The sequence below is a fragment of the Pan paniscus genome, chromosome 3 (genome assembly GCF_029289425.2).
Source record: "Pan paniscus chromosome 3, NHGRI_mPanPan1-v2.0_pri, whole genome shotgun sequence".
NCBI lineage: Eukaryota > Metazoa > Chordata > Mammalia > Primates > Hominidae > Pan > Pan paniscus.
The window spans coordinates 170,955,913-170,972,790 of NC_073252.2; the positions used below are offsets into that span (position 1 = coordinate 170,955,913).

Sequence of the window (16,878 nt, forward strand, 5' to 3'; positions counted from 1 at the left end):
TCTGGGTTTAGGCTACTTTGAAGTGCAATTCACGTTTGAAACAGTTCTCGGAGTCTAATGCCCTTCCATTCAGAAGACCTGTAAATGCTTGAGTTGTTTCTCCATCTTCTCTAAAGAAAACCTGACTGTGTAATTTCTCTAGGATCTTAGGGTCATGCTGCAAAGGAACAAAGGTGACATTAAAAAACACTGTACTTCCTAGTTGCCAATAATACCTGAGTATAACCCCAAAACATATTTCTTCTCTAGGAACACTAGATTCTGAAGGTAATCTCTCAAAGTAGGAGCAGAGTTGTCCTTACCTGGCTAATCTTCTTGGACAATCTGTGATTACTGTCAAGAACTTCTGTTCCATTCCATGCTTACAGTGAAATCAGATAAGATGATGACTTCCATGAGACAGGTAAAGGAATTTACACTTGGTTTACTCAGATGCATAGTCTCTTAGTTAAGACAGTAGATCTGGCATTTGGGATTTAATAGTGAGGACAAAGAGAGTGCACACACATATCACTATGTGGTTTCTATTAACAATTTAAAACCTAAAACTAAAACATGCCTCTTATTAATGTTGTACAGTCAAAAGAATAGCTGCCTTCAAGTTAACATGGACATGACTAATAACTTCAGCTGCTTACTTTACTTGCTTTCAGATGTGGAAGAGATACTTACTCGCAAATTCCTAATTAATAGGGGAAAAAAATCTAACAGTTGGACAATACAAAATTACATAACAATTTTCTAGTTCATATTTTAATACAGAAGGGAGTTTTAAGTTGGAATTTTTTTTTTTTTTTGAGACAGAGTCTCGCTCTGTCGCCCAGGCTGGAGTGCAATGGCACAATCTTGGCTCACTGCAACCTCCACCTCCTAGGTTCAAGTCATTCTCTTGCCTCAGCCTCCCAAGTAGCTGGGATTCCAGGCGCCTGCCACCATGCCTGGCTAATTTTTGTATTTTTAATAGAGACGGGGTTTCGCTATGTTGGCCAGGCTGGTCTCAAACTCCTGACCTCAGGTGATCTACCCGCCTCAGCCTCCCAAAGTGCTGGGATTACAGGTGTGAGCCACCACGCCCGGCCCAGAATGTATTTTAAGCTGTTTAAAATGGAAGCATTTTATATATTCTATAAGACCTTCTAAAAAGATCTTGGAATTTGGAGCAGGGATAAGGCACTGTTATTTGGTAACGTGAAGATTTTTTTTCTTCAACTTTTAAGTTCCAGGTTGCGTGTGCAGGATGTACAGGTTTGTTATATAGGTAAACGTGTGCCATGGTGGTTTGCTGCACATATCAACCCATCATCTAGGTATTAAGCCCAGCATTCATTAGCTATTCTTCCTGATGCTTTCCCTGTCCCCACAGACAGGCCCCAGTGTGCGTTGTTACCCACCATGCGTCCATGTGTTCTCATCATTCGGCTCCCACTTATAAATGACAACGTGATGTTTGGTTTTCTGGGTAACATGAAGATGTTGTTGTCATGAAAACAGGTTTGATGACTATAGTGTAATAGTGTAATAAGGGCCTAACCTCAGAGACACTTTCACATTTGGATTTTTCTTTGCTTCCTAGATGTTATCTTTATTCCTGTTGCTTAAAGAACCAGTTTAATGCATACAGAATTTGGGTTCTTTGCCCAGACACCCAGAGGTACATTTGATAGGTACCTGATTCAGAGAAGGTGAAAATTTTAGATTCTCTATCTCTCTCTCTCCCTTTTTTTTTTTTTTTTTTTTTTGACAGGTAAACAGAAGTAACTATCATTTGGGGTTGTCAAGATATGGGTAGTAGGTACCTAATTCCATGAATGCCTTCTCTGTGCAAGTTCTGGAAAGTAACCTCAGACTTCCAGACTCATCACTGAGATTCTTTTTCTTAAGCAAAATAGTGACGCTCTGCAGGATTTCTATAACTGAAGTTCTCTAAAAGATAAATTTATATTGCATTAAGAGGGTAGAGGGTAGTATTTAGAGCTATGCTCTCTTAAAAAGAGTAAAGAAATTTCATGTATATGAAGGAACAGAAAGCATGGGGATAAGTTTTATACACCCTAGAGTGGACTTTTATGATAAAAAGTAATTTACTTGTTAATCAATTTAATTCAGCAATGGGAAAAAGATCTTTCTCTTCTTTCTGAAATCTTACACAGTGAAGGGATGAAAGTGGTTATACTACTGGTAATCAGAGATGTTCCTATTTTGTTTTGATGTGTAGATTCCGTAGTACCTAGTGTTGTTGGATATTAAGAAAAATTCTAATCCCTGTTCTTGTGGGAATTGCACAAGGAGCAACGTAAACACAGGTAGTGGAGGTAGAGATGTGCTGTCGTCTACTTCTGCTCTAACTTGAGCAGCCACATCTCACTCAGGGTCATCCCATAGGATGTCCAGGCTGTGGTTGAAGAGAAGTAGGGGGATGAAGACGTGGGGTGCAATAATGGGAGGAGGATGGGCTTTGGGACCAGAAGGTTGTGAATTTGAGTTCTGGTCCATCTTCTTGGCAGCTGGGTCGATTAGGGTGGTGAATTAGCTGGCTGAATTACTTCACACATCAGAGCCTCACTTTCCTGGTTTGTAAAATGCAGATTGTGCCCCTCTCCCAGGGCTGCCATGAGGGTTAGGGAGGCCAGGAATTAAAACATGTAAACCATGCATTACGCTGCATTTCAACCCCTGCAAGGGTGATGCAGCTAGCTTTACCTGATTTTACTTGGATTGTTTCTTTTTTTTTTTTGAGACGGAGTCTCACTCTGTCACCCAGGCTGGAGTGCAGTGGTGTGATCTCGGTTCACTGCAAGCTCCACCTTCCGGGTTCACGCCATTCTCCCGCCTCAGCCTCCCAAGTAGCTGGGACTACAGGTGCCTGCCACCATGCCTGGCTAATTTTTTTTTTTTTTTTTTTTTTTTTGTATTTTTAGTAGAGACGGAGTTTCACCGTGTTAGCCAGGATAGTCTCGATCTCCTGACCTCGTGATCCGCCTGCCTCAGTCTCCCAAAGTGCTGGGATTACAGGCGTGAGCCACCGCGCCCGGCCTGGATTGCTTCTTTAGTGAAGAAAAGACTGGGGAGAAGGGCACTTCTTAAAGCAATGTCAACAGCCTCTCATATAGTTAATACATCTCTATGTGGCCCTTCCCAGAGTGTCCTTCTGTGAGGAGATCCATTACAAATACAAAAAATTCATGTGGCCAGATAAGTTTGGCAAAAGCTGTTTATTATACCTGCCTCTTAAAGATTCACAAGCCTGAAAAGTCCTGAAGGAATGTAACTTTCTCTAACCCAGAATTTCACAAACTTATATGAAAACAAAATCTTTATTTAGTATGATAACCTATTGGCATCAATTCATGTATTATTTCAGTAAATGTTGGAGACTTTCTGTGTGCCACAGACACCTTCACAGGCTGCTTCAGCGAGGACTAGGGGAGGGAGAGAGAGATGAGTAAAAAGATTGAAATGATGATTCCAGATCATGAGGGATACGTTGAATATAATAAATCAGTGTGGGTATTCTGGGTGAGAAGTGAGAGCTATTTCAGATCAGATGGTCATAAAAGACCTCTTGAAGAGGTGATATTTGAGCTGGAATCTGAATAATTCAAGTTAACTGGCCTTGCAAAAATCTTGGAGGGTAGAACCTTCTAGGCAGAGATAAAAGCAAAGGAATTAGTGTTCTTGAGAGCACACTTTGAGGAAAGCTGTTGCAATAAGAGCAAAGAGCATGTATAAGAAGTATTTCAATCAAATTTTTGTATACAAAATATGTAGTAAATCTTTTTGGAGCATTATGTGCTAGATACTGTGTGCCACAGACACAGAGATGACAGTTACATTTAAAGAGTAGAGTAGTTCGGAGAAGAAAGACTCAACATCTAGGGGATTGAGTGATAAGTTGCATGGTGGAGGTAGCATGTTGTAGTGGCTGAGGTTAGAGCCAGACTGCCCAAGTTCAGGTCCTAGATCCGCCACTTACTTGATAACCTTGGGCAAGCTACTGACATCTGCATGCGAACATTGGGGACATTCCTAGTGCCTCTCAGTGGATTGTTAGTATATGCAAAGTTGTTAGGACAGTGCCTGGAACATAAGGACCACATGCTAAAATTGAAGATGATGATGTTAGAGATATTCCTGTCATAACCATCATCGTTACAGTTGTCATCACTGTAATCTTTTAGTGCCATGGTCCAGCTCAGATGCCTGAGTCTTCATGCCCTCCTAATGGGCCCCAGGTTTGCCCATCAGAGTCTTACACATGATCACCCACACCATGTAGGCACTATTCTTACCCAGCAAAGAGATTAAAACTTGCTTCATCTGTTTTCTACCCAATTTAACTTTGTTAACCACCCTCTTAAAAAGAAGTTTCTTGAGGATTTATCTCTGGTTGTCTTCTAGTTTGGGCGGCGGGTGGTGGGTGGTGATAGTTGGTAATAGGGTTGAGGTAGGATGGAATAAATCAGAATCTGCAATGAACCACTTGCTGGATAATTAGGGTAGATGAGAACCACAGGACTGTAATAAAAATGGATTATCATAACGATGACCCTACAGTGCTAAATGATGCACCATGTTCCTTTTGAATCAACAAAAGTTAAAGTCTTCCTGGAATAGTTTTAGTACATTATTGATTTCTAATTCTTAGAAAATTGGCAATCCATGTATAGAATAAGAAAGTCTCTATTGCTGCAAATATTCATAACCTGAAGAACCCATTCCCTAACCATTTTAGATAAATAAGATTTTTATAAAATTAAAGCAATTATTAAAATTCTATTTGTGCATGGAAGAAGCCATTTAGCTAACCAATTATATATCTAACTTCTGTAACAGCACTTCAGAATTAATCTAATTGCATCCTATTGAAAGTCAGTCACCTTTTGCAACATGACAATTTTATGCCAAGAGAATGAAAATGTCAGGTATTTCCATTACAGAGAGTCACATTTTCCCTTGATTGTTTAAGGCAGAAAGAAAGCGACTCAGATTAATCTGTTTAGAACTATTTTCAGTTATCTGTATATGTCATACATGCTGTCATGTTCTAAGACCACTTTGTTCTTGGATACTGCTTTCCAAAATCTATGGGATTCTACTCTTAAAAAAAAAAAAAAGAATATCTCGCTTTACATATCATTTTATTCTGGGGAAGCCTAATTAGCACATTAATATCAGAGAGCTGACAACCTCCTACATGTTATTTTAGGATTCCATGTGCAAGACCATATTATTCTAGTTATTTGAATGGCACATATTCTCCACAGCTTGCTAACAGCAGTTTTATCTTTTAAAATTTATGTGTTTCCAGTGTTTAGGGTCTGCTAAGGAGTGGGAGGTGAATGTGTAATCATAAAGAATGTTGCAGCAAATATATTTTGCAGGATACAGCCATTTCCATTTTTTGTAGTACAAAGATCCTATCATCCTGAAATCTTATATTGTAGATTGTGTTATGTGCTGCTTTTTATTTCAGCGAGATGAAAGTAATATTCTGAATGAGAGAAGAATTAGAGTAGCATTTCTCAAATACCAGTTTTGAACCTAAGTTTAAAATAGATTTATCACTGAAAAGATTAAGAGAAAAGAAAGAACATCTATGGAATAGGGATTACACTAGGTATTTTCATAGAGGTATTTAATTCTTGCAGTCAACCTTCAAGATTTGTGAGATTTATCCATCACAAATAAATGTGTTCAGATTAAGTATGTGGCCTAGCAATTTTGTAAATTACTGTTTTTTACTTTGCATTTAACATTTATGTAATTCCAAGCCAATATTTTGAACCTACTTTTAACAGTTACATAAGATCTTTTAGAATGAATTTTGTATTTATCTTTTTTCTCCTGATTTTATGGCCTTCATTTTTCTGCCAAATATTTTTAAAAATAGTGTTTTACTGTATGTTTTTAGATAAGCCACCTCATGTCATTCTCGATATAAGTTGTGGTTATTAAATTAATTTAATAAATTAACTAATTATAAACTTGGCCAAAGTCACACAGGTAAGAAATGGTAGGTCCAAATATATAAACCTAAATATGATAAATTTCCAAGTACTTGCTGTTCTCTTTGCACCTTGCTGCCTTATGGAATCAAGGTAAAAATAAAGAAAAAAATGTAAGTGCTTTGAAAGGGTTCACAGCTATTTGTATAACTAGAATATAATCTATTTTGAGCAAAGAGAATTGGGTTATATGCTATTTCTAGATTGAGCCAAACCAGTAAGTCATTTTCGGTTTACAGGATTCAATTCAACATTGTATTAACATTAATGAAAATGCCAACTCCCATTCAGAGCAGATGAGCAACAGGTGATATCAGAGAGGACCTCTTAGAAAAAGCACCTTTTTTTTCTAGTAACTGCTGATTGTGTCCTACAACCTTCTGTGTTAATTAGCTTGAAGTGCCTCAATAATGCATCGGCCAGGTTGCCCAGAACCCTGCAAACATCTTTTCATCATCCCTCATGTTGTGGGCTTTCCTTAATAGGAAGGCAGATAACTTCAGATCTTTATGTCTCTTAGATTTTATAGTTTTGAAAAAGTGACAGTCTTTTTGTCAGTAGATGCCTGGGTCTTCTTATAGTTCTGAAGAGAGGAAAATCAATCCAAAAGAAAACACAATAGATTCTAATTTTATGAACTGTTCATTAGGAAGTCTGGTTTTGCTTAAGACAACTGTGCTGGTCTAGAAGTTCATAGTATTTATTGATTTTTCTTCTTTCTGATGATCATTATTGCTATTTTGTAGCAATATTGATATTGTACAATATAAATTGTTTTTATTTTGCTAAAGGGAAATGCTTCTGTATTCTTGAAAACTGAGAATCAAACAGTATTTAAAGTACTTTTTCTGGTTTATCCCCAGTGTCTGTCATAGAGCATAGCTCTAAAGAAGTTCACTCAGATATCAAGGGTGAATGAAAATTCTCTGAAAGAGAAGTACAAATTATTGTGGGTCCAACTCTTTACCATACATTATAGAAGGCAGAGAAACCATGACCACCTAAACTTGTAGGACACTGTGGGGAGAAGAGCCTATGAAGTTGATTCCTAATGTAGGTCTGCAGTGGCCATGGAGCTGAGAAATCACTGAAATGGGGAGGAGGAGGAGGGATCTGTCTGCCTAACTTCGGTAATATTATTGCCTTTTCTTAGATAACCCTCTTCACTCTTTTCTGTCTCCTCAATCCTTATCTAGCTGTCAAAGTCTAGTTCAAATCCTGCCTCCTCCAGGAAACCTTATCTGCTCACTACAACTCAAACTGATTTGTTGACCTGGCCGTTTACAGCATTTGTTTGACCATACCACCTGGCCCTTAAGGCTGCCTGGCGTTTTCTAATAAAAGCTATCATTTTTCTGAATACAGACTATTTGCTTGCTTTTATTTCTCAGCAGCTCCATGAGATACATACTATCATTGTCCCAAATTTATATTGTCTGTCTCTCCCTTCACATCTATTAATATTTGCTTTATGTATTTAGGTGTGCTAATGTTAAGTGCATATATATTTATAATTATTCTCTTGATGAACTGTATCCTATACTACTATATAATGACCTTCTTTATCTCATTTTACAGTACTTAAAGTATATTTTATCTGATACAAATATAGCTACCCTGAAAGTATAGCTCTCTTTTGATTTCAATTTTCATGGATTTTTTTTTTTAATTTCTTTACTTTCCATCTATGTGTCCTTACAGGTGAAGCGAATCTGTTAGGGACAGCAATAGTTAGGTCTTGTTTTTTTTTTTGAGATGGAGTCTCGCTCTGTCACCCAGGCTGGAGTGCATTGGCACAATCTAGGCTCTGCAAGCTCCGCCTCCCGGGTTGACACCATTCTCCCACCTCAGCCTCCTGAGTAGCTGGGACTACAGGCGCCCGCCACCACGCCCAGCTAATTTTTTGTATTTTTAGTAGAGACGGGGTTTCACCGTGTTAGCCAGAATGGTCTCGATCTCCTGACCTTGTGATCCTCCCGCCTCGGCCTCCCAAAGTGCTGGGATTACAGGCATGAGCCACCGTGCCCAGCCAGGTCTTGTTTTTTAATCCATTCAACCACTGTGTATTTTGTGAGTGGAGAATTTAATCCATTTACATTCAAAGTAATTATTGACAGGTAAGGACTTATTATTGCCATTATGTTCACTACTTCCTGGTTGCTTTATAAATCCTTCATTCTGCTCTTCTCTCTTGCTGTCTTTTTTATGATTAGGTGATTTTCTCTGCTGCTATGGCTTGATTCCTTATGATTTAAATTTTGAGTATCCGCCTTAGGTTTTCTTTGTGGTTACCATTAGGTTTATATACAACATCATCTAGTTATAACAGGCTATTTTAAGTTGATAACAACTTAGATGGCATTAAAAAACTACACTTTTGCTCTACTTCCTCCCACATTTTATGCTTTTGATGCCACAATTTATATTTTTATATTGTGTATCAACAAATTACATTGTAGCTATTATTATTTAAATAATTTATATTTTAACCTTCATACTAAAGTGTAAGTGGTTTATACACCACTATCACAGTATTATTCTGAATTTGACTGTGTACTCTTACCAGTAAGTTTTGTGCTTCATATGTTTTCATATTACTAATTAGCATCCTTTTCTTTCAGCTTGAAGAACTCCCTTTACTATTTCTTATAAGACAAGACTAGTGGTGATTAACTCCCTCAGCTTTTGTTTGTCTGGGCAAGTCTTTTATCTCTCCTTAATTCTGAAGCACAGCTTAGCCAGGTACAGTATTCTTGGTTGGTGATTTTTTTCTCTTTCAACACTCTGAATGTATCATCTCACTCTCTCCTGGCCTGTAAGGTTTCTGCTGAGAAGTCTACTGCCAGTCTTTCTGGAACTCCCTTATATGTTATTTGCTTCTTTTCTCTTGCTTTCATGATCCTCTTTTTGTCTTTGATTTTTGACAGTTTGATTATAGTATGTCTTGGTGTAGTCTTGTTTGGATTGAATCTGAGTGTAGATTGTTGGCCTTCCTGTACCTGGATATTTATATCTTTCCCTAGATTTGGAAAGTTTTCTGCTTTTACTTCTTTAAATAAGCTTACTGAGCCTTTGACTCTCTTCTTCAATTCAGTTCAAATATTTGCTGTTTTGATGCTGTCCCATAAATCCCAGAAACTTCCTTTGTTCCTTTTCTTTTTTCTCCTCTGTATATTTTCAAATAACCTGCCTTTAATGTTACAGATTTTTACTTCTGCTTGAGCAGTTCTGCTGCTGATGCTCTCTATTGCATTTTTCATTTAACTCATTGTATATTTCAGCTTCAGAATATTTGTTTGAATTTTAAAAGATACTTTCATTTTTTCTGTTGTTTCTCATTTTGATCATTTATTGTTTTCTTGACTTTATTGAATTATTTCTCTGCATTTAAGTTTCCTTAAAACAATTATTTTGAATTCTGTGTCAGACAGTTCATATATCTCCATTTTGGCAGGGGGCAGCTCCTAGGAGATCTTTTGTGTTCTTTTGGTGGTATTATGTCTCTTTGTTTTTCATGTTTTTTGTTGCTTTATGTTAATAATCTGTGCATTTGAAGAAGTAAGGACTTATTCCAGACTTTGCATACTGGGATTTTCTGGGGAAGCCTTTCACCAGTCAGCTCATCCAGAGATCCAGAGATTCTGAGCAGGTCATCTGGTGTGGTCCTCTGGCAGACTTACTACTGGAGCCCTTGGACTTTGTGCCTGGATCAGCAGGTGGGTGGGCCTGGTACCTGGGTCTCTGGGTCTGTCGGGTTGGACCTGGAGCCTTGGATCCCCTGTTCATTGGATCTGTAAGGGTAGGTCTGGAGCCTGTATCCTCAGAGGTTGATCTGAAGCCTGGGGGGCTGACCTGGTCCTGGGGTAGGTCTTGAGTGTGACCTTGAGAGTCTGACCATGTACTGGGATGGGCCTGGTACCCAAGTCTGCAGGGTTGGTCCTGGGGTAGGTCTTGAGTGTGAGTCTACAGAGGCTGACCACGTACTGGGATGGGCCTGGTACCCAAGTCTGCAGGGTTGGTCCTGGAGCCTTGGTTCATGGGTCCAGCTTGGCAGCAGGGTCTGCTGGGCTGGGCCTGGACCCTGGGTCTGCTGGAGCATGGGGCTGCAGGGACTTTGTCTGTTCTTCTCTCTTGCTGTCTTTTTTTTATGATTAGGTGGTTTTCTCTAGTGGTATGCTTTGATTTCTTACTGCAGGGACCAGATTGGCACTGGGAAATCTTGAAGCCTATGTCCAGAGTTGCCAGCCTGGTGCCTCAGACCCAGTCCAATGACAGGTTAGCCAGCTGAATGACAGACCCAGCCCCTGTCACTGGGCTGGGTCTGAAGTCTGGGGCTGTGGTCTGAAGTCTGGGGCTGTGTAGGGCAACTTGACCCTGGGATGGTCTGAAACCCGGGGTGGAACCTGGGGTCATAGAGGCTGGCCTGGTGCTGGGTGGCATGGCGCCTATACCGGCAGAGGCTGGCCTCATGACTAGGGCTGCAGGGCCAGCTTGGTAGCTTGGGTGGGCATGAAGTCTGGGGCTAATGGGGCTGTTGGGGTTGGCCTGGTGGTGGGGCAGATCCAGAGACAGCCTGCCAGGCTGGCCTAGAGCCTGGGGCTGCAGGATCCTGCCTGGTGCTGGGAAAGACTTGGAGGCTCAGTCCACAGGTAGGTACCATCCTGGAACCTGGGACCTGGAACCTCAGGGGCTGGCCTGGCACTGGGTGGGCCTGGAGGCTGTATCTGCAGTCGGGAAGCAGGGTCTGCAGGTGCAAGCCTGATGACAGGCTGCAGGGGACAGCCTTGTGCTGGCTTTTATTGAGGCAAGCTTCATTTTGCCAGCAGATCCAAAGCAAAGTCTAGTGCTTATTTCTCTCTTCTTCCCCCATACTGAGGATACCTTGCTTTAAGCTGTGCTGCCTGGGGTTGGGAGTGGGGTGATGCAAGTGATGTCAAACTGTCCTTCCTACCTTCTTCAATGCTACATCCAGGTGCTGTAATCTCTCACTTGGTTTCCTTAGTTCTTGTGAAAGGTGTTTTTCTATGTGGATGGTAGTTCAAATTGATATTTCTCTTGGGTGGGGGTGATGTGTACTGGAAAGTCCTATTCCTCCATTTCTTTATATCTGTCTCAAATTGTCCCAGATTTACAGATGAAGAAACTAAAGTTCAGCAAACTTGAATATCTTGCCAAGGACACAAAACTATTTAGTAGAGCCAAGGTTCAAACTTCAGTCTTTGTGAATTCAGAGGTTGCTTGCTTCCACTGTGCAGGTGTGGAATATCAAACTAGTCTTTAGATTCTGCGAGATTTTTCTTTCTCTCTTATGTTCTAAGAAATGGGAGGTAGAAAAGAACAGTGATGGGTGAGGGAGAACTGTCCTTGAGTCTGCACCCTCCACAGGAGTTTTGTTGCTGGGGAAGGTTGGGGAGGGGCTGTGGAGAGAGGGTCCTTAGTGCCCAGCTGAAAGTATTTTTCCCACTGGAGTGGTTCCAGATTTACCAAACTGCCATGAAACTTGCAGCCAAGGTGTGACACTACCCCTGGCTACAATTGTCTACTGTTGCCAGGCCTTTGGAAACTGCTGCTTTTGCCACCAGGGCCTTTGTGCAAAAGGGCGCTTTGCTTTCTGTCCCTGTGGCCATCACCAGCTTCCCATTGATAGCTCCTGTCTATAACTGTTGGGGTTTACCATCCAACAAGCGGACTCTATATCAGCTCTCTTCACCTGTGTTGTCTTGTATGTTGCTGTGTGTCTAAGGTGTGATAATTTGCCCTTTCTTCACTTGTTTTTCATAGCTGTCTAATTTATATTGTTTTGAGTACCAGGACTGTGCAGTGGGCTCCAGAACTTTCTCCAAAGGGAATCTGTTGGCATTTAACTGGGGCTGTTCTAGTGTGTGCTACCCAAGAATGCCCCTTTATATGCTTTTTAAAAATCTTAATTCAAAAATACATTTTTTTGTGAAAAATACAAAAAAGAATAAAATAATTACCACCCAAAGACAACTTGCTAAATTTAGTATATATTATTCCAACATTTTCTACATTTATGTATATATATTACATAAAGAAAACATACTTTTTAAGTAAAATGGCTTGTTTTGTACCTATAGCTTAGTGTCCTGACTTTCTCTCGAAACAATCTTTCATACCATTAAATATTTTCCATATCGTTTAGTAGTAAAATTGTTCAGCTAATCCTCTATTAAGGTTGTTTCTCACCTCTCTGATGTTGTAAACAGTTCTGTGGTAAGAGTTGATGTAGCTAATTCTTTGTGCACCTTCTTAAATATTGTACTTTTCTCCCCTTTCTGGTTTATTTTTTAAGTAATATGTATAAATGAGGGAAGTAACTAAGTTGCTCTCACTACTGATCCACAGGGTCATGATTTCTTTAGGGTACATTTCTAGCATTTTAATTGTTGGATCAAAAAGTATGCAAAATTTTAAGTCATTTGCATTTTAGAAAGGTTATGTAAGTTTACTCTTTTACCAATAACTGAAAACCTTTGTGGACAATGGATATTTTCATTTCAGATTTTGTCAACTTCATAGGTGAAAAATGAATCTCATTTTTTTAACTTATATTTTTAAATTGCTAGTGAAGTTGAACGTCTTTTTTATTTACAAATTGGTCATTTGGATGTTTCTTATTTTGTAAATTGCCTGTTTGTTTTTTCCTGTTTTTTACCATTGATGTGTTTATGTGTTCCTATTGATTTGTAAGAGTTCTCTAGGGGAGGGGACTTGGATTTAAGAATATTAACAATTTGGGTGTCATAAATATTAGTTACTCCCCCCAGTTGTTTTGTTTTTATTTTATTTGTGATATTTTAAAATATTATTCAAGGTTACAAAAGATGTAATAGTTAAAAATGAAAAGTATAATCATGTTGTTTTCTTATTTTCTACCTAACAGCATTAGAAAATATACAATTCTTTATATTTTTGTTTTAGCAATAGAAAATTTCTATGCACTTCTTGATAGAAAAGATGTGAATTTGACTTACCCTTTCCCATTTGCCTCTTATCCTATTAATATTTGAGATTTTAAAAATTCTTGTTATTTATCCTTATGACTTGAAGTAACTCACCTAATTCTATTTTGTACTCCATTATCATTCAGCGGCATCTCTTGACTGTCTACTTTATAAAATGAGAATATTAGCACCTTTATCCCTTCTTACCCCCTCCTCCTCACCCGCAGACTGAGCCCAGAGCATTTCCAGGAGTTTCTTCTTCCTCCATAATCTACACAGGACAGGCTTTCATCTCCACTGCAGCTCTTTCGCTGGTTCATCTCCCAGCTGGCTCTCATCTGCTTCCTGTCGTTCCAGCCCGTCTCTTCCCTGTTACAAGTTATCCTCCTTGTACCTCCGTCTTTTTATTTAAATGGTTCTCTAAAGATGAAAGGCAAATGTGCCTAGCTTGCCATCTTGAGCTGAACATTGCAGTGCTTTGGATATATAGAAATTTTAAAATTTTTATGTGATGAAACCTGCAAGTGATTCCTTTTGGTTTCTACCTTTGCCGCCATGTTTAGAAAGTCTTTCTCCAATTTAAGATTATGTTTTCTTTAGTACTTTTGTGAATTACTTCTTACTTTGAAATCTTTGTTCATTTCTAGAATTTATTTTGGTGGGTAGAATAGTTTAGAGATTCATCTTTTGTTCAAATGGTTAGCCAACTACTCAGTATCATTTATTAAATAATACAAAGTTTTGAAGTACTGAATTCTTACATATATTTGTGCCTGTTGCTGAGCTTTGCTTCTTTAACCTGTCTCTGATGCACACTGGTGCCAAACTTTTAATTATTGCCATTTCAGAATTTTAATATCTGGAGGGCAGGTCTTCACCACCATCCCCCGACATCACTGTTCTTTATCAAAATGTTTTTAGCTGATGTTGTATTCTCCCTTCCCTGCTGCAAAAGGAGTTTACTGTAGTATACACGTTTGAATGAGGCTGCCTTGGTCAGCCCACGTCTTAGCTCTTCGTCAGTATTTCTTTCTAGCTAGGCAGAAAGAGTAAAACTTCTGTGTAATACTAGTTCCCTGTTCCACCCAGGTTTTGTCTTCACTTGCTTTTAGGTCTAGGACTGGAGAATGCAGTACATGCCAATAATTCTAGTCTTCTCTGATCTGTGAACATATACCTTCACTGACATTTGTGTAGTTACTTGGAGCCAAAAGGAAAATGGTCACTTAGCCAGATTTCACTCTCAACATTTCACGTCTCCTTCCACTACCTGACACCTGCTAGTACCTCCCAGTCACCCAATCTGATCTCCTAATCTCTGGCATCTGACCCAGCCTCCATCACTGCCTCCCTCAGGAATGTGTAGATGGCCTTCAGGCCATTTCGTCAGGCTCCCTCTTTCCCACCCTACCTGCCAGTCTATCCTTCGCCTGCCTGCCTTCCTTTCCGGGTGCCAGCACAAAGTTTGTGACCTCAGGTGCCTTTGTGCTCAGGCAGAATTAGGCACCTAGCAATTTACCAAACACTCATGGCTGGGTGCAGTGGCTGACGCCTGTAATCGCAACACTTTGGGAGGCCGAGGCAGGTGGATCACGAGGTCACGAGTTCCAGACCAGCCTGAGCAACATGGTGAAACCCCGTCTCTACTAAAAATACAAAAATTAGCTGGGGGTAGAGGTGCGTGCCTATACTCCCAGCTACTCAGGAAGCCGAGGCAGGAGAAATCGCTTGAACCCGGGAGGCCGAGGTTGCAGTGACCTGAGATCGTGCCACTGCACTCCAGCCTGGGCAACAGAGCGAGACTCCGTCTCAAAAAAAGAAAAAAACAAAAAAAGAAATACTTATTTAATTATGCTTACCTAGAAACATTGCAGCATCAACATAACTGGCTCCAGCCAGAAGAATGAGTACTTGTTTCCTGGCGGGGGAAGGATGCCAAGAAACCTATGCTTCGGAGTCTCTGTGGGCACAGAGCCTGTGTTTGAGGCAGATGGAATTTCATCCGTCGGAAATTTACCGTCATTGACTCTTTCCTAAACATACTTAGAGCTAACTGAAAAATGGTCACCTTTGCACTTTTGCACAAATCTCTATCAAAAGCCAGGGAGAACAGAAAATCCCTTTTACTACTTTTTTATTTTCCTTTTTTTTTTTGGAAACAGGGTCTTGCTCTGTCGCCCAGGCTGAAGTGAGATGGCGCCATCTTGGCTCACTGCAGCTGCCGCCTCCCGAGTCCTAGCGATCCACCTGCCTCGGCCTCCCAAGCAGCTGGGACTACAGGCTAAATTTTTTTTTTTTTTGTAGACACGGGGTTTCACCACGTTGCCCAAGCTGGTCTGGAACTCTGGGCTCAAGCGATCCGCCCACCTCGGCCTCGCAGCGTACTAGGATTGCAGGGGTGAGCCACCATGCCTGGCCTACTTTTTCCTTTTACGTTTGCTGATTTTTGTCCCATCCTTCTTTTTGATTCTGCAACAAAAAAATTAAAATGTTAAATATTAAATATCTTTTGTAGAAGATACTTTATTAAAATTCTATTTCAGTGCTATCCAGTGGAAAAATAAATGCAAGTCACATTTATAATTGTAAATTTTCTAGTAGCCATATTAAAAATAGCTTTAAAAACCCAGGTGAAATTAATTTTAACATTTAAGCTAGTGTATTCAAAAGAATGTATCAGCATGTAATCAATCTTAAAAAATATTGAGATGCCTTACATTCTTTTTTTTTTTTCCATTTGATATCTGGTGTGTATTTTATACTTCCAGTACATCTCAATTTGGGCCAGCCACATCTCAAGTACTCAATAGCTACATATGAAATCACTTTACCTCCAAATTCTGAGTGATTTTACTAGTGACTTTATATTGGAAATAACCACATCTAGAAGTTCTTATCTAGGGATGCATGTTCAGAATCACCTGGAAGCTTTTTCTAAATATGCATTCCTGCCTGTACCCTCACTAGATCTGTTAAGGTAAAAATCTCTGCTCTGTGTGAGCCTGGGCATGTGTATCTTGAGAAAGGTACATAGGTGATATTGACAAGTACATTTAATTAAAAACCACTAAGATGGTCCAGCTTCTTCAGTCTACCTATGAGTAAACATGTCCTGTGTGATCAAACAGCTTTCCCACAGAGAGTAATGATACAGACCTCAGTCTTCCATTCACAAATCTGGTGTCCTTTTTGCCTCATCATTTCTAACATATAGGATAAGAATGTAGACTAATATTATACACAGATTTGTTCAATAACAAGAGTCAGCAACAAAAGGGAGTTTCAAGTTACTCTTTAGATTGTCAGGAAATTAAATGTAAAATATCCTACCTGCACATGTGTGCCTGAGCACGTGCGCACACACACACACATTGTCTAAATAGTCTTGTTAATTGAAGTTTCATTGTGATGGGCATGACTGTGTAGATTTTATATGTATTTCCATGTTCTTGATACCTTTTAGACTCACCTCATAGATTATACTTTTCTGAAACTGCTTTTAAAAATCTATATCAAAATAGATACCAAGGGCTATTATAATTATTTTAGTATATCTCTGGACGTCATAACCAAATACAAAAGTTCTTCAGCCTGTCAGTTTTCAAAGTGTCAGCTCTGGATTTTTCAGGTTAAAATTTCATATCTTTAATAACAAGGCTGCCAGATATCAGCAGGCAGTGTGGTTGACTACTCTGTAATTTAATGGGAGTTCTTCATAGGTGAGTCACAGTGGCTTTCTTCTCTTTCTTTCACATGGTGCTGACAAGGAGAGCACACGTGCTATACTGAAAGATAGTAAGTCTCAGAAAGGTCATCCAAAGGTAATTTGTGGATTATTTTTGATGAGTTGGAGATATGGAGAAAAATGTTTGCTCTTTAACACTTAATTTTGTATGAAGTGACCAAAC

General features: G+C 39.5%; 1 protein-coding gene across 3 annotated transcripts in view; it reads left to right on the plus strand.

Moving 5' to 3' along the window:
- The window catches only part of GALNT7 (polypeptide N-acetylgalactosaminyltransferase 7), a 155,008-nt gene that overhangs the window by 26,508 nt on the left and 111,622 nt on the right, over nucleotides 1–16,878 (plus strand). Inside the window, exon 1 of one of the 3 annotated variants that reach the window (XM_063603995.1) lies at nucleotides 8–15,368. The exons of the other annotated variants lie outside the window; for them this stretch is intronic. The gene's annotated coding sequence lies outside the window, so the exon portion shown is untranslated. Of the gene's footprint in view, nucleotides 1–7; nucleotides 15,369–16,878 lie in introns of those variants that run through there. 3 annotated transcript variants of the gene reach the window in all.